This window comes from Scyliorhinus canicula, chromosome 14 (assembly GCF_902713615.1).
Source record: "Scyliorhinus canicula chromosome 14, sScyCan1.1, whole genome shotgun sequence".
NCBI classification, from domain to species: domain Eukaryota; kingdom Metazoa; phylum Chordata; class Chondrichthyes; order Carcharhiniformes; family Scyliorhinidae; genus Scyliorhinus; species Scyliorhinus canicula.
Genome location: NC_052159.1, coordinates 105,684,324 through 105,707,307, shown reverse-complemented (window position 1 = coordinate 105,707,307; position 22,984 = coordinate 105,684,324).

Genomic DNA, 22,984 nt, shown 5'->3' with positions numbered 1-22,984 from the left:
CTGGGTCTCGAGGCAGCATTGGAGGAGTCCATGTCCTGTGGTGGACTGGTTAGAAGACCCATCTTGCTTCACTGGGACATTGACCTTGTAGTTCTTATGTCCTATAACCCTCAACACCCTTTCCCTCTACCCACACCTCATTCCCTTCGCTAGCCTCCCATATTCCCTGTATCCTACACTCATATTGCCTCCATCTTCTCCGTGCAGCTGCAAAGTCCCAATGTCCCCTTCATGCACCCCATGTATCCTTCATAGCCATTCACCCAGTTTATACTATGTACAGTCCCCATGAGCCATGTAACAGCAATGGGAATCCTTTGAAATGGAAATTAAAGAATTGCATCTCTAACAATCTAATAGAGTTGCCAGTCAAATACACAACCATCATATTTATTAATAAAAATCCTGACCAAATGAAAATAATTAAATTACCTCACGTGATCAATCTGTCGTAAAACTTCTACCCAGTAACCACGTGAAAGGTAGAGAATCCTTTCCTAACCTCTTAAAACTATCAACCAAACTGAACACAGCCCCCTGCTGAGATACGAGGTTATGTAGCATTTGAAACCCAGCTAAGCATTCATAATGACATCAGCTGTCAAAACAAACCATCAAAGCTCACAGACAATGAAGCCTATTAAAACTGCAAGAACAGATTACCCATTTTTTCCTACGCTACACCAGATGTCGGTCAATCAAACCAGTCTCGGAGTAGGTGGTTGTTTCTTTCTCAAAAGGAAAGCTGTAGACCCATTATTTTTTTCCAAGGTCTATAAGTGCATGGTTGATTACTTTTAAATCAATTCTGATCATGACTTTAGAGTTCTGAAGTACCATTTTCTATAGTGCTCAATGCATAATCACATTTTTCCAAATGGGAAACATACGCTAATGTATTTCAGTACTCAAACAATGCTGATCAATGTAACTGTCAACTTACCTTTGCAAGGCAGTTCTATGTTCAGGTATTGCAGTAGAAGTCCATATAATTTATAAGACAGGTCTAATAATGACATTTGAGTCTTTCACATCATGTAACACTTACCTCTCAAAATGTTCTGGACTCCTCAGCAAGCTTTTGCAAATATTAATGATTGGTCAAACAAGATAGGTTTTCAGAAACCTCCATAACTGACTCCGTGTAACCTGATGAAAATACTAGAACATAGAACATAGAACAGTACAGCACAGAACAGGCCCTTCGGCCCTCGATGTTGTGCCGAGCAATGATCACCCCATTTAAACCCACGTAACCCGTATACCCGTAACCCAACAATCCCCCCATTAACCTTACACTACGGGCAATTTAGCATGGCCAATCCACCTAACCCGCACATCTTTGGACTGTGGGAGGAAACCGGAGCACCCGGAGGAAACCCACGCACACACGGGGAGGACGTGCAGACTCCACACAGACAGTGACCCAGCCGGGAATCGAACCTGGGACCCTGGAGCTGTGAAGCATTGATGCTAACCACCATGCTACCGCGAGGACCAGGGTGACAAGGTGGGATAAGGAAAAAAGAATCACCAAGGTCTGTCAATGACAATCTCACTGCCATAAAACATGCATATGGGGTTACAATACAAACCTTTCCCAGCTGGCAGAAAGGCAATGTGATAATCGCTTACAGTTGGGTGATCACTGACCAGGCCACTGTACCAGGACCATATAGTCTGCCCCATAATACATGGGGGCAGCACAGTAGCACAAGTGGATAGCACTGTGGCTTCACAGCGCCAGGGTCCCAGGTTTGATTCCCCGCTGGGTCACTGTCTGTGCGGAGTTTGCACGTTCTCCCCGTGTCTGCGTGGGTTTCCTCCGGTGCTCCGGTTTCCTCCCACAGTCCAAAGACATGCAGGTTAAGTGGATTGGCCATGATAAATTGCCCTTAGTGACCAAAAAAGGTTAGGAGGTGTTATTGGGTTACGGGGGTAGGGTGGAAGTGAGGGCTTAAATGGGTCGGTGCAGACTCGATGGGCTGAATGGCCTCCTTCCGCACTTTATGTTCTATAATCCTTTGGTAATATCTCATGGGCTAGTGGCATCAACGTGGAACACTAAAAAAATTCCTGAAATAAAATGAACCAACTAAATATTACATGTGTGCTATTGTTCTCCTCATTAGTTAAAGTTAGTGCAATGAGAATGGTTGCTAGATAGTTAACCATATTGGTCCCAGAAGTTAGTTACACCACTTTATCATAACATGCAGCTATTACTGAGGCTTAATTGGTCTTTCCGATTCCAAATCCCAAATGATCTACAGCAACCTATCTTTGAATTTCACTTGGATAAAACAGATTGCTTAAAGGAGACATCATGGCGAGTTTGTTCGATATAATGTATTCCCCACCTAACTGAGGAACAATAAATAAGTAAATATACCTCAGGCTATTCACCTTCAAGGGATTCTGCACTCTGAACAACTAGTTTTTAAAGTTTCAGCTCACGTATCATAACCAAAAAGAAATCCTAACATTCCAATAACAAAGTTACCAAAGTGGTCACAAGAATTTTATTGCAGTGTTGAATCTCATCAAGTTTCCTTCAATAGCACCCTCCAAAACAGCAAGGTCAAGGGCAGCAGATGCATGGGAACACCATTGCCTGCAAGCCACTTGCCACCCTGACTTGGAAATATACCGCTGTTCCTTCACTGTCAGTTGGTCAAAATCCTAGAATTCCCTCTCCCACAGCACTGTAGGTGCACATTCTAGAATCACAGAATAATACACTGCAGAAGAGGCTCTTCGGCCCATCGGGTCTGCACCGCCGCATGAAAGGCACCTGATCTGCCAATCCTAATTCTATTTGCCAGCACTTGGCGTGCTGAGTGCTGCTCATCCAGGTACTTTTTAAAGGATGTGAGGCAACCCGCCTCTACCACTCACCCAGGCAGTGCATTCCAGATGAAAACCACCCTCTGGGTAAAACTGTTTTTCCTCAAATCCCCCCCTAAACCTCTTGCCCCTGATTTTGAACTTGTGTTCCTTCATAACTGACCCATCAACTAAGGAAACAGCTGGTCCCTATCCACCCTGTCCATTCCCCTCATAATCGTGTACACCTTGATCAGGTTGTACCTCAGTCTTCTCTGCTCCAAAGAAAACAACCCAAGCCCATCCAACCTCTCTTCATAACTTAAACGTTACATCTCAGGCAACATCCTGGTGAATCGCCTCTGCACCCCCTCCAATGCAATCACATCCTTCCTATAAAGTGGCGACCAAAATTGCACACAGTACTCCAGCTGTGGCCTCACCAAAGTTCGATACAACTCCAACATATTTTTGTCTCTGTTTATAAATTTTGAGTCCCCAATTATTTGTTTTCCAATTAAGGAGCAATTTAACATGGCCAATCCACCTAACCTGCACATCTTTGGGTTGTGGGGGTGAAACCCACGCAGACACAGGGAGAATTTGCAAACTCCACATGGACAGTGACCCAGGACCTGGATTCAAACCCTGGTCCTCAGCGCCGTAGTCCCAGTGCTAAACACAATTCCAACATGATCTCCCTACTTATGTAATCTATGCCTCGATTGACAAAGGCAATGTCCTATATGCCTTTTTCACCACCCTATTAATCTGCCCTTCTTCCTGCAGAGATCTATGGATAAACAGGCCAAGGTCCCTTTGTTCCTCGGAACTTCCCAGTGTCATGCCATTCATTGAATACTTCCTTGTCACATTTCTCCTTCCAAAGTGTATCACTTCATATTTCACAGGGTTAAATTCCATCTGCCATTATTTTCCATGACATGGACTGCAGTGGTTCAAGAAGGTGGGCCACCACAACCTTCTGAAGGGCAAACGGAGATGGGCAGTGAATGCTGGCATAAACATGATGCCCACGTCCCATGAACAAATAAAAAAAATCCCCAGGGCCAGAATTTTGCCACAGTGGCTGAAGTCCTGATGCTGGGGCTGAAAGCGAAAGGTTACCAAGCTTGAGCCAGCAGTGGGGCCCAGGGATGACAAACTAAAAGGATAACACTGCATTCACCATACCCATTAAAGATGGCAGCCTACCCCCCTGAGTTGTAGCCACTCAGAGGAACAGTTGTTCTAATGCCTGAGCAGTACCACCACCAGCGGTGGCTATTGCTGAGATGCAGCTGCAAGGAGAGGTCACCTCAATGGCCAAGGCAGCCACAAAGAGAGGGAAATGGAGTTGGGGATTCCAGAGCCAGATAATTGGGAGAAGAGGTCATGAGGCATATCTCATGGTTGCTACAGGGGCAGCTATCGGCCATGTAGGGTGGGGGTGGGGGGTGTGGGGGTGAGGGGGGGGGGGGGGGGGGGGGGGAATCTTTCTTGGACCAGGGAATGCCAAAATCAGAAACCCCCATCACTGTGTGCATGGTTCTCCCCAATAACTAAAGATGTGCAGGTTAGTGGATTAGCCATGCCAAATTGTCCCTTAATTGGAAACAAAATAATCGGGTGCTCTAAATTTATTTAAAAAAATAAAAAGAAAGCCCCATCAGATCCCTCAGGCCTTTGCAAAGCCACCAGGTTTCCCTAGATGTCCTTCCCACACAGCGGCGGGTGCTCCTGACAGTATTATAAGTTTCCCTTAATTTTGCACATTTATGTGGCTCAATTGGGATCAGGGCAGGTAGCGAATCTGTCACCATTCCTGCCACTGGCAAAATGACATAATGGCAGGAAGATAATCCTTCCATCAAACACCTTCCTGCCACCTAGTCCATCATTAAGGACCTGGTAAAATTTCAACAGTTGTTCTCAAAATCACAAATTGGCACTGCCAAGGGGCCAAACTAGCATTTTAGGTGTGACGGGGATTAGGCCCATGGGTGTCAAGTGCGGCGGGGGCTCAGGACTCCTGATTGGTCAGTTGGGGCTTTGTAGGGGGGTCACATTGGGGGTTCTAGAGCTCGGAAAGCCATTCTAAAGTGGCATCCCGATCTCTGCCAGCACTGAGGAGTTCCAGCGAAAGGAGCTCCTCAGAGCAGAAAATAGGACTAAGTGTGGTCTCAGCCGCATGCTCCTGGCTGAGACCCAAAATCAACCCGAATGGCCATTCGATAGCATGGTGTTTCTCACCCCTTCAAGCTCCGCGAAACACCCAACTAATCACGTGCTATGGGACTCGGTTCCCATTTGGGTAGATCACACCCAAGTGCTCATATACCAGACCCATGACATCAGACAGAACGTGGATGATACCCTTCGGCCTTAGGTCCAGCCTACATATGGGCCAGGTTTCTCTGAAATCCAGGCCAAGTGTTGACACCGGCATAAACACCGGAGTGGTGTATACCGACGTCAATGGGCTTCCTGGCCCAGCAATTCACCAGTGTTCAGGGGGCTAGCACGGCGCCAGAGTGCTGTGCGCTGCTGCGGTGCCAAAAGACGGCACTGCACGGCTGGGGCAGGTCCATGCATCGCGCAACGGATGACACCGCACCGGAACATATGCGTGGTTGCCGTCTCCGCACCGGCGCATGCGCGTGGTTGCCACACGGGCCACACGGAAGAAGTTTGGCCCCCTCCAGATTGCGGCCGCCCGCCGATTGGAAGCACCCGATCGCGGACCTGGACCCCGTGGAGGCCCCCTCCCTGAAGTCAGATCTGCCCGTCCCCCCACCAGGCCGTTCACCGCGGCTGCAGGTCCCAGCTCCTGCCAGATGGTACCTGGTTGGAACCACGCCGGCGGGACTCGGTGGGACTCGGCGGGACTCGGTGGAACTCGGAGGGAGTTCGGCCTGTCGCCCACGGAGATTCGCCACGGGGGCCTATTTCAGTGGCCATCGACCGGCGCCGCAGCGACCGCGCAGGTGCGATTGGTGCCGATTCTCTGGTCACTGGAGAATCGCGTCCCAGCGTCAGAGCAGCATGGCGGGAATTTTCTGTGCCCCAGGTGATTCTCCGACCCGGCGGGGGCTCAGACAATCCCGCCCATGGTCTCTGCCTGTAGTTTCTCTCCCTGTCTCGGCATTTCCATCAGATCACTTCGGGCGAAGCCCAGAGGCTCATCATCTACGGAGTATTGAGCTGGGGTCAGTACTCTGGTCTGGTCTCCAGAATTCCTCAGTGTCAGAGACCCCAGCTGTTACTTTTTTCGATAGCTGTGGATCTGTGTCAGTGATGTACTCACCAGGTTGTGACCCCATGGTTATACTAGAATTTGAACCCACCGAGGTGCGTCTACCTATGCTGGTGGAGAGTGCAGGTAAGTGCCAAGATGGCACATCTTCAAGGCTTTAAAGGCATCTTCCTCAGAGCTGGAGGGTTCGGCTAGGGGCTTTGGCTGGTCTGAATTGCTGACCTGCCCCATTTCTTGCTGGTATATGAAATACAGAAAGGATAAAATTAGTGATTGACTAAGCATTATATAATCACATCCTTCCTGGAGTCCTATCTCACATTCAGCACAGGAATGGTCTTGTTCCGTCATGGCTATCCTGACAGCCTGCTCCTTGAAAAGCAGGAGCGCTGGAATGTCCAGAATTCCACCTGAGTGTTCGGGCTGGTTGTGGGCATTATTCCCCTACAAAGAGTTCAAGAACATGCATGCCTGATGCAGCTGCTGAACCCTCCCCATGAAGAAGCAGGATGTCTTCAAACTGACATGATATTGAGAGGATGAAGTGGCTGGCACACATTCAGTGCAGGTATCCCATCTCCTTGTGAGAACTGCATCCCAAACTCCTGTCTGACATCCCAGTTCACTCACACACTTGGGCTGTTTGATGCCCTTAGTGAGTGTCACTTTGTAATGAGTAGATGGCCCTGTTGGAGCTCAGCAGATCATTCATCTTCCTGCACTGCACAAATATGTTAGGTGGGTTGGCCATGCTAAACTTTCTCTTAGGTGTCCAAAGATGGGTAGATTAGGTGGGGTTATGGGGATAGGGTGGGGGGAAATGGACTTTTCAGAGGGTGGATGAAGATTCGATGGGCTAAATGGTCCCCTTGTACGCTATTGGAATTCAATTACTTCGGAAAGGAAGATTCCATTTGTAGTTACTGTTGCAGGGAATGTGGTAGCCGATTGCTCACAGAAAGTCCCACAAATATCAGTGCGATAAAATCCAGATAATCTCTTTTAGTGCTGTTGGTTGAGAGGGATGAATTTTGGAGACTTTCCTGATTATTTGAATAGGTCCTTGGGCTGTTTTGTGTCTAATTCCAAGTTTAACTTGAGGCAATCAGTAAAGCACATCATACTGCTAAATCTTTCTGAAATCAAGTTTTATATTAAAAAGATCCTCTTGTGACTCCATTTCTAGTCCTTGTTTCCTTTTAATGCCGTCCTGCTGGCTGGTTTTAAAATCACAGAGTTTTAGTTTTGAACTGAAAACAGTCTAATGTACTGACCCAGGACTCACCTTGATGCTCTGTGGCCTGGTGTGTGATGTTATTTTTATGGACATGGCAAGCAGCCAATTGGCTCTCCTCGTGTTCCAGACAAACCGTGTTACCGATTGTGATTGGTGGAACATTTCAGACGCTTCCAGACAAGCAGGCTGGCTTTCAGGTTTCAGTCTTGTTCCGGGGCAGAGGTGAAGAAGGCTTTAAGTTCTCACTTCCTGAATGCGGTGGATCTCTCTGAAAAACCCCAGTTGGAGGCTCTGTTTTCTCCTCAGCTGAGCTGGTAGGCATTCTCTGTGAGACTGTTTCTCCAAGTCAGGGTTTTATTTAGAGTTGCAAAGCTGACCAGAATCCTTTTGAATCTCTTTCCCAGAAGCGGTGAAATTATCTCTCAAATCTTAGCTGGAACTCGCTTCACGTAAACAGCACAGTTAGTGAGCATTTAAAGCCTAAAGACAGAGCTGGGGAAGGGGAACTTGCTGGATTATTCTTCCATTAAAAGTACCAGGCCACTCAAAGGTCTCGCAAAAACTTCTCTGATACTCTGTTTAACTGAGACGAGTTATTGGTGATTCACCTGAAACTGAATACATATCAGAGACTTACCCTTTTGTGGGTAAGGCTCAGTTCAACATAAGTTGAAGCATGTTCCTCGAGAGGCTCCCACAACCTGAGAATCCGGCCTGAGTAGCCCAGTTTGAAGATCTAAATGAACCTCGTTTCAACACCTTGCATTCTTGCCTACAAAGACCTCAACCCCAGCAGCGAAGATCCTTCAATTTATCATAGCCCTTAATCCCTGTTATTTTTGAACCTTTTCTACCCTCTCAACCATGCGTATGTCTCATGTGTGTTTGGGTGGAGGGTGGGACGGGGTTTGGGGAATAGTTAGATTAGCAGACCATTGATCCATTCTTATCACTATATATTCATCTTTTTCCCTGTTATAAATAAACAGTTTTTTTATGTTTTACTCGTAAATCTGGTACCTGTAACTCACTAGAGCAGTCAAGTGTTAAAGATCTCAGGTTAAATAATTGGTGAATTCACTTGCGTTGGGTCTGTGGAAATTGACCGTGCACTCACCCAGTGTATTGTAACCATATTCAGTATTGGAGACTTGCCAGGTGTGCACTAAAGTAACAATCTGGAAGTCACAAAAACCAGGATACACGGCATTTACCTCCATACTGTGAGCATGGCAAAACAGCAGCTTCACATTCAGAGAGTGGAACCTTTTCCAACTGCAGTACCACTCTGTATTCAGCTGTGGGAACTGCAAAGCCGTATGTGTGCAGTCAATTGTGGTTTATTTTGGGATGTGTTGGTTTCTAACTTAAGAAGAGAATGTTGGAAGCAATGGTGGTTTCTTTAAATTTCTTTGCATTCTAACTATTCACAAAGGTTAAATGACACCAAGACATGACTGGAGCTACTCTCTGAGATGTTTCACATTCACCTCCTCTCAATGGGTGACATCACTGCGATGTAGCTCCTTATTCACATGCTCAGTGACGATCATTAGAGTTAACCCTTTACTCTATATGCACCATTCTGGAGAAGCCGCATGTACATTCCACCGATTGTCAGACATAACACAATGTTGTCCCTTAGAATGGCATTACGAGCATCATTAAGAGCTCCTAATATAACAGTATATGGTGAACTTGCAAATGGTACAGATGCTCCCTGTTTCAGCCTGGAAGGATCCAGACCAAAATTATAAAGGACCTGGCCCTTCAAAGCCATTGGCAGCTCCATCCTTGCTCTGCTCTGAGGTTATGGAACTATATGAGATGGCCGATTTCTCCTTCATATAATACGGTCAACGCACACAAAAAGAAATGTTCCTTGAAAACCCTGAGTTAATAACAGAGCACCTCTCCCAATCCTCCTCCTCTGCTGTGCGTGAGCAGTTTAGCATCTTCAGTGTTGGACTGCTTTATCTCCATGTCATGCTGCGGGACAAGGGGCTGGTTCTTGGAGCAGCAATGACTGGATGAAGTGGGTCCACTAGAACACTTGAAGTCCAATCCAAGGCCTTCTTCACGTACAACACAACTCCCTGTCAACTTTATTGGCTTGAAACAACTCTGGAAACTACCATGCTTTCTATAAATCCAGACAGGGATAGTAGAAATTGATCAACAACTAATTTGAGAATGGTTGGTGATTTTTTAAAATAATACCTACGGGGCCCCCTTCCTGCCCCTCAATGCATGTTCGGCTGTACGTGATTTAAAAAGAGTGATAGCGATAGCGGTGTGTAAATGACACCGCTGGCGTTAAATCAGCCTTAAACTCTGATCGACATTACAATCCATCTTAAATAAGGACACAAATTATGGAAAAACTCAGTAAGTCAGGCAGCATCTGTGGCGGGAAACAGTGTTAGCATTTCAGGTCCATGACCTCTGTTCAGAACTGTTCTGCTGAAAGGTCATCGACCTGAAACATTAACAACTGTCAATCAAATCATGAAGAAGAAAGACATTTATTAAATAAAGCATTCGATTTGATGGCTGTTTAGGTTTCATCAATTTATCTCTTCCTGTCTTGTTAGAGACAGCAGTCACAACGATACAACAGTTTGCTTCCACTGACGCACTTAAGGAAACAAATAGCATTCATTGGTGCCTCTGAGTCTACCCACAGCCCTTTCAGTTCTGCTAGCGCAAAGCTTGTTTTTACAATCAGTGCCTGCACTGTCTGAAATGATCGCAAGTAGGCACAGCTTTCCAACACCAAATATAAATATGTATATATATAAAATAAAGTAAAGGTTCTGAATCCAAATTAATTTTTATGATAATTATTAACTGTGGTGTGATTGCAGTATAATATCTGACCTGAAAGATAGCTCTACCAATGCAGCACTTCCTCATGATGGCATTGAAGTGTCAACCTATATATTTCTCAGGAGGAAAATTTGAACGCACAATTCTCTGATTTAGAGGCATTGCTACCATAAATGAACCACAGTCTCTCACATGATACTGGCCATTCTGGCAGCCTGAGACACCTGGGACTGTTAATTGTGGATTATGCCAGCCTTCCGTTCAGGTTACACTGGGAGATTGGCAAAATTCCCACTGGAATTCAGGGCCAAAATGTCATATGCTACAGGTGGGTTTCACCAGCCTCTCCATGTGTGTTTTCTAGGGGCAGAGGCGGCATGCTATTTGCCACCGGTGGGATCTTCTGCACCCGCTGATATTTATGACGTTTTGTGTGGCTCATCCATCCACCACTGGAAAATCTGCTGCAGTGTGGGGGTGGTGGGGGTCACTTTCGACAGCACCGGATGATCCCGCCAGCCTGCAGGGCCGGAAAATCCGGCCTTATGTCTTTCCTATTTCTTGCACTCTTTTCTTTCTCTGCCATTTTAATTACTTTCACCTTGCATTCCTTTTATCTTCTTTGTATTGTTTGTCAATATATATTATCGATAAATACCAGATTTACATATTATTCTTTGTTTCCGGCATCCCAACCTACATGTTTGATGTTGGATCCACCTTTTTCCAAAATGTTCCTTGGTTGGTTGAAATCAACTGCTCAAATTTACTGAAGCTTTCACTGAAATGTTTTGAAAGTCAGATGAGAACTTCCATTTTTGTGCACAAGGAGAAGGTTGGCCACGGGGACAGTTCAGGCACAATGGAACACGTCCACCTGAGGAGGAAGTAGAAAAAAACTCTCATCCATATCTTGGCAGCAGATGTTAAATGATTCAATCAGGTCAGGCAAGAAGAGATCTGATAAACTAAGCGCTGAACATTTTTGTCATTGAAAACTTAACCCCCACCCCCCCCGCTCACCCCTCAATATGTTAAAGATCTTCAAGAGTTTACAACTGACATAACAAAAGATCCATGGGTTCTTTGATCAATATTAATCATAGAATCCCTACAGTGCAGAAGGAGGCTATTCAACCCATCGAGTCTGAACCGACCCTCCGAAAGAGCACCCCACCTAAGCCGTTTCCCCCGCTCACCCAGCCCTATCCCCAATAATCCCGTAACCTAACCTGCACACAAAGAGACAATTAAGCATGGCCAATCCACCTAACCTGCACATCTTTAATTTATTAATAGGCATTTAGGACTAAATTGAGGAGGAATTTCTTCACTCAGTGGGTGGTGAATCATTTGGAATTCTCTGCCCAGTGGGCTGTATGGAGACTCAGTCAGTGAATATGTTCAAGATTCAGATCGCTAGATTTCTACATGATAAAAACATTAAGAGATATGGGATAATGCAGGAAAACGGTGTTGAAGTAGAAGATCAGACATGATTTCACTGAATGGTGGAGCGGGCTCAAAGGGAAGAGCAGTCTACTCCTGCTCCTAGTTCTCATCTTCTTAGCTTCTTAATGCTGCAGCCTTCACCTGCAAGTGTGCCTTCACTTGCACTCTGAGCTTTCCAAATCTCACCAAAAGCCTCACATTGTATGAAATGGCTTGTTTCAGGCACATATCAATACTCCTATTACAGTCTCTTTCCTGACACCCGAGTTGAACTGCATGGCAACTAGGAAGTATTTACACGGACTACATTCTTTTAAAATAAAAGCACAGCCCTTATGAGAGAACGAGATTAACCACTGTAGGTGCCTGCTCCCCATTCACAAGCTCAACACAGCATAGAAGGAGGAGGCCTTTGCGTATTTTGGGGTGGGCTGGTACACAGAAATCGAAGACTGCAATGGGCAACAAAATTATTCCCACTTTTCATTGCACCCAGCGACACTTGATTGCCTTTTGCATACAAACCATCAAAGAGACCTAATTAATTGAAATGCCATCACCTCGTTACTGAAGCTTTGAAATACACTCACCTTGATTGGAACCAGTCGTTCTGATGTCAGAAAATACAACTGAAAAGATGGATAATATCTGGTTAAATGTATTCTCACCATTTTCATCCAATTTTCTATTTATATCCCTTGGGAATTTTTCCTAAGATTGACTGGTAAAACAGAACAAAAAGCTAGGCTTCTCGCTGTATTCCCAGCCCATCACTGTACGTAGTGCACAGATAGGGCAACTTTTGGATAATATTTTAACTGCATCTGACTCCAATGTGTAAACTACATTGAAACATGGGAATCAGTAAGTAGAGTTTAAAAATATCTACACAGATACTCCAAGAAGTGGTTCTGTTCTGTGCTAAAGTTGGAGCTTTAGGGCTAATTCCACTCTGAAGATTTGGATAGGAACCACAAATACTTAATTTAATTTCTTTGCTATGTGCATGACTGGAATGATATTTTGTGCACTGCTGCTGCAGCATTAACAGAAATAACTGATATCTAAAAGCTATAAAGCATTGCAATCGGAGAAAGAAACCTGAGTCACTAAGAGCCCAGGGGATGGATTACATCATAATGAGAATGAGAGAAAGCACAATTTTTTTCAATATGATTTTGAAATCAACACATTTATTGCAGTCAAACACAAATTTAGTGCAGTATATATTTTTTCTTCGTTCCCAGGATGTGGGTGTCATTGACAAGACCAACATTTATTGCCTAATCTTAATTGTTCCTCAGAAGGTGGTGGTTAACAACTGAATGGCTTGCAAGGTTATTTCAAAGGCAAGTTAGAGTCAACCACTCTGGGGTCACATATCAGCCAGACCAGGTAAGAAATTTCCTTCCCTAAGGGACATCAATGAATCAGGTAAGTTTTTAGAACAATCCATTAGTTGCATGACTCATAGCAGCCTTTTATTTCAGATGTAGTTAGGTAGCTGAATTTAGATTGCACAGCTCTCATGGTGGAATTTGAACTCCAGTCTGTGGATAACCAGTTCGGTAACAACCACTATGTTGCGTATCCTACTAAATAATATGAAGATTTCATCTTCGTGCTCGTGTGATTTTCCTCTCAAGTGCATAAGTGCATTAGGAACTCATATTAAATGCCAACCTTATTATTGTTTTGGCAGATATCTTATATGGATCTCTTTACATGCATACAGTGCCTTTCTATTCTTTCATGGGTTGCGGATGTCGGAGGCAAGGACAGCATTTGTTTCCTATCTGTAGTTCTCCTTGAACCAAATGGCAGAGGGCGATTAAGAGTCAACCACGTTTCCATGGGTCTTGAGTCAAGCATAGGCTGGACAAGGATGGCAGATTTCCTTCCCCAAAGGGTATTCATGAAGCAGATGAGTTTTTACAACAATCAATGCCAGTTTCATGGAGACCACGATGAAGGCGAGCTTTCAATTCCAAATGTTCTTAATTCAATTTAAATTCCACCACCAGCAATTGAAACCAAGGATTTGAAGCCATGTCCCCAGAGGATTAGTCTGGGCCCCGGAATTACAGGCCAAATGACATTAACACTAAAGGCACCATCTTTCACTCAATTAGCCTTCATCTTAAACTTTTGTCTAAGCTTCGGTTCAAACATTACTCATGCTGGAGAGAAATCACAGGATGCAGCTCAACAGCACTGCGTTTGATCATTTAAAACCATTCCCTCCTGTGACTAATAGTTCTAAATAACGAATTTTCAATACTGATTTGCAACTTATACCTTCTAATAACTGTTACAATGCAAATTGAGGCGCAAAATCTATTCCTAATGTAAATTGCTTATGTTGTCTTTTATATATTTCCAGCAGGATATACCATTCTCGGCTATAAAATTCTGATTAGTCGTAACAGAGGTACAGAGCATTATGGCACCTATTTGTTAATCTATTAATAAAGCACTTTACCAGCATTTGCTGCTGAAAATGTAGTTACATTGGTGAAGCAAAATGCGGTATCTTCCTGCAATAGAACACTCGACAACAGCATTTATCCAACTCCTGTAGTGAAGGTACTTGTAGCCCCACTTATGAAGCACAGGATAGATAACCCTTCAATGGCTGTATAGGTTTCATCCATTTACCTGTTAAGTATTTTTTCTTCTTTGTTGGAGTACTCTATTCATTTATTTTCAATTGAGGGGTAATTTAGTGTGGCCAATCCACCTCCCCTGCACATCTTTGGGTTGTGGGAGTGAGGTCCATGCAGACATGGGAAGAATTTGCAAATTCCACTCGGGGCTAGGATCGAACCCAGGTCCTCTACTCCATGAGCCAGCAGTGCTAACCACCATGCCACCTCGATTTACTTGTTGAGTATTTCTTAAAAAAACACATGTTGTTGAAGATTTTCATCTTGAACTGAAAAGAACAATTTGCAAGAATGCCAATTGTAAAGGGAACAACAATATATACCACATGAGAAGAGAGTCCTGATTGGTTGGAAAGTGGACTCTCATTGGCAGACACATTGTCAGAGAGAATGTATCAAATAACTGGTAACTGAGAGTTAATTACCAAGCTTTACTTAAATTCAAACCAGGCACGTTGACTCTGGTTGGTCAAGGCATTACCCTGGGGAATGAATCAGGGAATGGCAGTCGCCTATTTTGTTTAGTTGGGAAAGGAACAATGGGCGAAATTCTCTCGTACTCGGTGGGGCGGGGGGTCCCAGCGTAGCGGAGTGGCACCAACCACTCCGGGGTCGGGCCTCCCCAAAGGTGCGGAATTCTCCACACCTTTAGGGGCTAGGCTCGCGCCGGAGAGGCTCCCGCTCCGCCGACTGGCACCAAAACTGGTGCCAACGGCTTTTGGCGCTACGCCGTGGGGGCACCCCCCAGGGTCCGATCACCCCGCACCCCCCCCAGGACCCCGGGGGCCCGCTCGCGCCACCAATCCCACTGGCACAGAGGTGGTTTAAACCATGTCGGCGGGAGAGGCCTGACAGTGGCGGGACTTCGACCCATCGCGGGCCGGAGAATCGCCACGGGGGACACGCCGATCGGCGGGGCGCAATTCCCGCTCCTGCAGATTCCCGGGTGGCGGAGAATTCCGGCCACAGCGGGGGCGGGATTTATGCGGCCCCCGGGCGATTCCCCGACCCTGCAGGGTGTCGGAAAATTCCGCCCAATATGTGTACATGCTCCTTCTGTGTGCGGAGGACAGGCCTCTGTTGTATTAATGTATGTAGCTTCCAGCATGGGGAAGTCAGCCACACTGCTAGTGTGACTGATATTCTTAAATTGATTGTCAGTATAATTCTTGGCGCACTCAGGATTGTTTAGTAAATGTTGTACAATCATGGAATCACATCTAATGTTTGACATTGTATTTTGAGTTTTGCAAGTACGGACTGGTCAGGTATGGTCAGAAATTGCCTATTGCGCACAGTTGAATACGATCCGCTAATTATTGGGACGCACGGCCTATGTACCCAGAATCACACCGGCATTAAAATTCTTTCACCACATTATACATTTGTGGGTCAGGCCAAACGCAATTTTTTTTGACAGCAGCATCTTGTCTATAGCAAATACTACCTGCGATGACACAGTCTACTGGCAATGTGAGACAGCTGGCTTCACCAATTGTTCAAATTTTTGGAGTACCTTACTTCCCAGAGTAATCCAAGACAGATTCACAAATTTAAAGGACTGAAAGTTGTGGCATTAAGCACATTCAAGAGCGTGCACGATACACAGTGAGCAATGCCCTGATCAGGCTAGATATTATCCTACAAGATTACTTTGATGTGCCTTATTTCAGCATCAAACTTGCATGGTGAACAAATGGCTTGGGACTTACTTATGTGTTTGCTAATAAGGCTAATCTTATGGCGTGAGCAACTATCGGAACCCCAATTCATATATTGACCAGAGAAGGTTGGCTTGTGGTAGGCTTGTGGCAGATTTCTCAACTAGTATGCCAAGGAAAGGGAATTCATTTGATTACCCCATTTCAAGGATGAATTTGAGTGCAGGATGGAGCCTATTAAAGTGTGTAAGGGAATTCTTACATGCAGCTGCAGATTCAATCAGCAACCAATGAGCAGTCTTTTCTCATGCAGTATAAATTTTTGTTCCTTTTACGATTCAGTATTCTTGCAAATTGTTCTGATGGGTACAAGATGAAAAGCTTCAACAGCATGTGTCTATTTTCAGCAATGCTCAAGTTCAGTAGCACTAAACAATAATCTATTTCTTCCTATCTTGTTTTGTTTTTTATTTCAATCAAGTCCAGGTGTTAATCTGTCCAAGTGCTTTACCAAGGCTCCTTCACGGCTTTCCTACATGACTCCCATAAAAATCAAAGCAATGTTTCCATAGTTCACCGAAATAGAACATGAGGCTATCTTGCCACAGACACTCATAACACAATACACATAATGAGGCACTCACTGTTACAAAAGTAAACACTAATTACTTCACCAAATCCTTGGTTTACTTAATGATTAGATGCACAATGGAGAGAAAGTTGTTTTGTTAGTAACTTCCATGAGCAGAGATAGGCGGCAATTTTAAGATGATTACAAAAGTTATTTTGTTATATTGCTGGGCTGCTGATGGAGGTCTGCGTTAGACTCCATTAAAAATGTCATTAAACTGTGCCTAACAATGTTGGCTGAGCAAGTGATGAACTGTGAATTCCATCCCTTGCTTAATTTCTCTGGTGTCAGTGCCCACCCATGGAATAACTCTTTTCAGGGAAAGCTCCATATGAGAGTGGCAAGCTGGAATTATTTTTCCAAGTCCTCCCAAGCCCAGCATGAATAATATATTTTAATACAGCAAAGGGATAACTAATGGGCAGTATGGTAGCATAGTGGTTAGCACTATGGCTTCACAGCACCAGGGTCCCAGGTTCGATTCCTGGCTTGGGTCACTGTCTGTGTCGAGCCTGCATGTTATCCCATAATTCCTGAAAAATGTGCTATTGGGTAATTTGGATATTCTGAATTCTCCCTCTGTGTACCTGAACAGGGGCCGGAATGTGGCGACTAAGGGCTTTTCACAGTAACTTCATTGCAGTGTTAATGTAAGCCCACTTGTGGCAATAAAGATTATTATTATTATAATGGGGTACATTTGGAATGTCCATGTCAGCTGGCAACAGCTTCAAAATGTGATATGTAATCTTGACTGACAATGCGACTGGTTCCTTTTTGAAAGCAGCCACCAGGTATTGTGGTATTTTTAAAGGGTAGGCTTGCAGACCACGAAGGTACAAATAAACAAGAGCTTTACTGGAAAGGTGTTTACTCTACAGTCTGTAAAGACAGACTGGCTGTTACACTGCCCAAACTGCTGATGACATCATCAGTACATCATGAGATCGAGCTCTTAAAATTACCTTATTCCAACTAGGAACAAGCATGAATACACAACACTTTCCTCCCCCTTTACATTCGAGGTTCTTGCAATGAAACACAATGTAACATTAACAATCAAAATTTACAACATGTACAATTAATAAACACAACAGTCAATAAGTGAGACGTTTGAGGATGTTGATTCCGGTCTAGTTGTCGGCGAACCTCAGCTGTCTGCCTTTTCATGTTGAATGTAACCTCTGGTGTTTTTGGTTGAGTTCGGATATCGTCCATTGTTGTCTCACCCTGTGTCGACAGAGGAGATGGGGGTTGACTCGGTGTTGAAATGTCCTCAACTGAGATACTATCTACCATAGTTCTGTCAGGTATTGCCAGGTTCTCAGCTATGTACAGACCTTCACTTGGCACAGTTTGTTCAGTACTCTCAGTTGACTCTGTCTCTGGCTACCCTCTCTAAAAGTTGTCCAGCGTATTTTGTTATGCTCTTGACATAGCATAAGTGGCTTCCTTGATGTGCACTCTGACAAAGGAAGATTCAAACTTGGAGATAGCTTTAACACATTTATTTAAACTGTTAACAATTCTCCTACTTGGATTCGACTCTCCTGTTAATCCTGCTATAGCTACTCAGACTGACGAACCAGTCTGCTACAATCCAGGTGGTGGGTATGATGTGTTTCAAATCAACCCTGTGTACACGCTGAGTGTCTCCACTAGAAAGAGGAAGATCATGTGTGTTGTGTCCTTTTATATGGGTTGGTGTATGGGTTTATATGGTACTGTCACCTCTGTGTGTATCGTGAATGCCCATTGGTCGTGTCCTATCTTACTGACTTATTGGTTGAATGTCTGTGTGTCATGTCTCTGGTGCTCCCTCTAGTGTCTAGCTAGTCTATGTGTACTTACATTAACCCCTTGTGTATTTACAGCGATGCATATCACCACACATATCTTCTCCAAACATCATCGTCCCGAGTTTGAATGGCATAGGAGACGAGTCTTGTCTATTCCAATATGATGGCAATTATCCACTTCTAACTGTTGGTATGGTTCCCTACCAATAATTCTTGGCCTTTAGGAAAGACACGGTGGTTAGACCTGTTCTCACGGTGTGCAACCTGATTCTGTTGCTTATTCAGAGCTTCCATTTCAGAGTCTATATTCTTCTTCTTCTCTATCTCCCAGTCGTATTTCCTTTGCAGTTTTTTCCAAGAAAGTTTACGCTGCTGAGAGTGGTGCACCTAGGATAGATCTTAGCTGAAGGAAGGTGGATCTGGAATTCTGTAGGTGTTGGAGTTCTTTGACTTCGTTCAAGCTCCAGTTTCCAGCTTCTTTAGTTCTTGTCCCAGGCTGTTGATCTATTTTTTGATTGCCAGCTGCTGCCTCTCCAGCCTCCTTTATCTGAATCTCGTGGCATAGCCTCTGCAGTACCTTCTAGTGGCATGCCTCCATCAGACCTTGTGTCTCTCCCCTTGAGGTTTCATTCTCACTGCATTCGTCCTCATGTTTTAGGCCTTGTTTCTGAAATGCAACTTCTAACCTCTTCAGTTGAAGCTGTTGTTCCGAAGGATTTCCTAAAGGGTTTGCGCCCTTTTCATCATGTCGTTGTTTATGATCAGCAAACTTTTTAACTTGTTGCCCCTTGATGCATGAAGGGAGTCAGCAGCCCTTTTTCCAAACTGAATGTTCTTTCCAATGAACTTGAGAGTTTCTTCGTGGTCAGGCATTGAGAGATGCGCCTCAATTTCTTGTTCCTCTATGATCAGGAATTTACAAAAGGAGCACATAAATGCTTATGGACATCCTCGCCGAATTTTTCAGTATTCGTTTGGCCTTCATTTTTCACAAAGCTTTCATCTTCTGTAAACCCTTCATTCTTTGTTTCTCAATACTGAACCACATTGTTACAGTATGCTGAGCCTTTGTCATCTTGGTCCCAGCACTGATAGTCTCAGCTTTGACCACAGCAGCTTTTAGAGCTTTTTCAGCAGCTTTTACTTTCTGTTAATTTTACTTTTTGATAAACCTGCTTCAGACACTGACATGAGATTCATTTTGGCCCAGTTTAGCTTGATTCTCTCCAGCCAAGTTCTCCCTAATTGGGCTGGATAATTAACTTTAATGACGTGCATAGACAAGTCTGTGGGCTTCCCATTTAGCTGCACTTTTACATCGATGCGGCCCCTCAATGGCACTACCTCCCCATTATATGTTTTCAATGTTATCTTGGAAGGTTTTAAGGCACAATGTCATAGTTTCTCTTGTTAAACAGTTTCCGATACCAATAAAATGGCTGCTCCAGTGTCCACCTCCATTTTCACCGATTGTCCACCGAGTAAAGGTGTGACCCAGTAATGGCTTGTTTCACCTCCATCAGCCAGAACGTTCAACAACAATTTGTCAGCGGACTGTGACTCTGGTCTTTTTTGTATCATGTGGATCTTTTTGCCTCTATTTAGATTTCCATTTGACATTCTTCCTTTTTATAGTTTTTGTTCCAAACACGTACATTTGATGTGCCCCTTTTCACCACAATTCGTGCATTTTGCATCTTTGCACCTGCAGTCTGCTGCCGCGTGACAGATTTTGCACATCTGTGGCTTAATATTCAAACTTAATTGTTGGGCTACCTTGTCGGTTAATTCCATTGAGATTGAGATTTCTAAAGCCTTCTTTATGTTTCAGTTCCTTTCTGTTAACAGCCCTTTCTGGGTAGCTTCGGTTCTTAGCCCACACACTATTTTGTCTCTAATGGTGTCGTTCAAGGCATCTGCAAATTCACATAATTCAGATAATTTCTTGGAAGTAGCTACAAATTGTGCGATTAATTCACCAGCTTGTTGGTTATGGTTTGGAACCTGAATCTCGAGGCAATGACCAATGATTTAGGTGAGAAAGGGCCCTGCAATATCTCCAGAATCTCATCATAGATTTTCAAACTTGGCTGCACCAGACTTCACAGGAGATTTTCCTCTCTTGTACTCGGGAAAGTTGGGACGACAATGTCTACCACAATTTTGTTCTCTTGAACAAAATAATCAAATCTTTCAGCGTATAAGTTCCACCACTCGGTGTTCTCATCAGGAAGTCCCATGGTGTCGAATATTCCAGCCATTTTATTAACGGAAGAATTTGTATAAGCACTAAATTCCATAAAATGTTTAGCATGGCCTTGCTTCTTTGTTCAGACAAGGTAACCCTGAACTCAAGCCTGTTTCCTTCCAAGTTTGGAACACCCCCCCGCCCCTGTCTAAACTTTTGTTGCAAGGTACTTTGCTACTCACAGTAGAGGGAATACTGTCCACAAATTTCTGGGCAGAGCACGTGGCCAGCTTTTTTATGCTTTTTTCACCAAAATCTTAATTTACATTTTGGTTTTGATGACTGCTGCTATTATTCGGCACCCCTCCATTGCTAGCTTTGGTGTTTCTTAATCCTTTTCAGATGTCTGCACATGGATTGATAATTTTTAGATACTTTTTTCTTCTCTGGGCATCTACAAGTCTGGTAACCACTTCCTTGTCACCAGTTTACTTTGTGGCATTTTTAAAGAATAGGCTTGCAGACCACAAAAGTACAAACAAACAAGGGGCTGGATTCACCGCTGGCGGGATTCTCCATTACACCGGCAGCGCACCCACACTCGAGGATTTCTCAACAGCGAGGGAGTGCCCACAGTGGGGAACCCCATTGGCTGGATAGAGAATCCCACTGCCGGCGAGGGCATGCTGTACTAGAAAACTGGTGCCACAGGATGGAGAATCCTGACCAAGAGCTTTATTGGAAAGGTGCTTCCTCAAGAGCTTTATTGGAAAGGTGCTTCCTCAATAGGCTGACTGTTACAACCGATGGTGTAATCGACATGACATGTGAGCAAACTCTTAACGTGATCTGGTTCCAACCAGGAACAATCATGGCGATATAATATCCAATGCAATTGGCTGATTCAAATGATAAGCTCCTTTTAAAGTGAAGATTGGAGCCCTTTGATGGGAATCTGCACTCCCTGAGCTTCCTCCTGATTAAACAATTTTAAAATGCTTATCCTTGTTTCCAAATCCTTCCACATGGGTCTTGCTTTATGTTCATAATTGCTTTTAACCCTACAATCTTCAAAGAATTCTGCTCTCCTCCAATTCTGGCCTCTTGAGAATCCATGATTTTAAGTTTCTTCACAATTCGTGGATATGTCTTTGTTGCTTTGGCCCGAAGCTCTGAAACTCTCCCTATATCTCTCTGATTCTCTACTTCACTTTAGGCACTCCTTAAAATCTGCTGTTCCAACCAACCTTTTGGTCATCTGACTAAATATTTATTTCTGTGTGTGTAAAGGTATCTGGCAAGGCAAGAGTTACTGTGGGACTGGGGAACAAGACTGCCCACATTGTGATTTAAAGAGACACATGACTTGAAGCAAGAGTCAGTTGTGGACTGGACAGAGACCTGTGTAGAAACAAACATGGGTTATACCCTGTATATGTGAACACTGGGCAGGATTTTCCCATCTGTGCTCAGTGGTGGCGGGTGTGAAAATCACCAAAGTAAATCACTTCATCACTCTTACCTCACACACTCACCAGCCCATCAGACATTCACTGGCATCTCACACGCTGCAAACTCAAGACACCTCGCCATCCTTCTCATGTACACCTTCACATCTTCACCTGGTCTCATATGCCCTGTAGCTTGTGTCCTCATCCCATTGATGGATTCACTCACTAACCACACATGCTTGGCATCCTTATCATCTGCCCTGGCATGTGGCTTGCTCACACTCTTTACTTTTGTCTTCATGCATGGCAAGCTGACACACAATTGGAGGGAATGATCTGTTCTGGAAAATACAGAATGTGTCATTTGAAACATAGAGGTCTGCCAACATCTGATCGGGGAGAGTGCAGGGAAAGATCCCACAAGAGGTTGGTGGCAGCTGAAGGGCACAGAAACTGTGGGCAGCAATTTCAGTCTATCAGAATGGTTATTACAACCTGCAGCAGGAGAAAGGCAAAAGAAAAAAAGTTTTAAAAAATCTCTTTGTGTTGTTGGAAAATTGTGATGGACTGCCCCTTTAAGACCCGAAGTCCGATCCTTATCAGAGGTCCCGATCAGAACAGCTGAAACAAAGAAACCAGCGTGGACTTCAGACTCCTCCCCTTTTTCTCCCCACGAGGCAAGAAGCAAGAACAAAGACACCAGCAGCAGAACACCAGCGGCACCCGAAGAAGCAAGAAGGACAGCAGGAGCAGCAGCAGGAGAGAAGCGGCCCAAAGGCAGACCAGACCAGAAGGAAGACTGCCCAGCAAAGCAGGAGCAGCAGCCACTGAAGACAGAAGAGGAGAAAAAGAGAAAACTGCACCAGGAGACTTGAAAGAGAAAGAGAGAGAGAGAGAGAGTCTGAAGGCCTCAACAACCAACCAGACAACATCCAAAAGTAAATAATGTTTTTAATTTAATGAGATAAAAAAGAGTATGTTAATAATA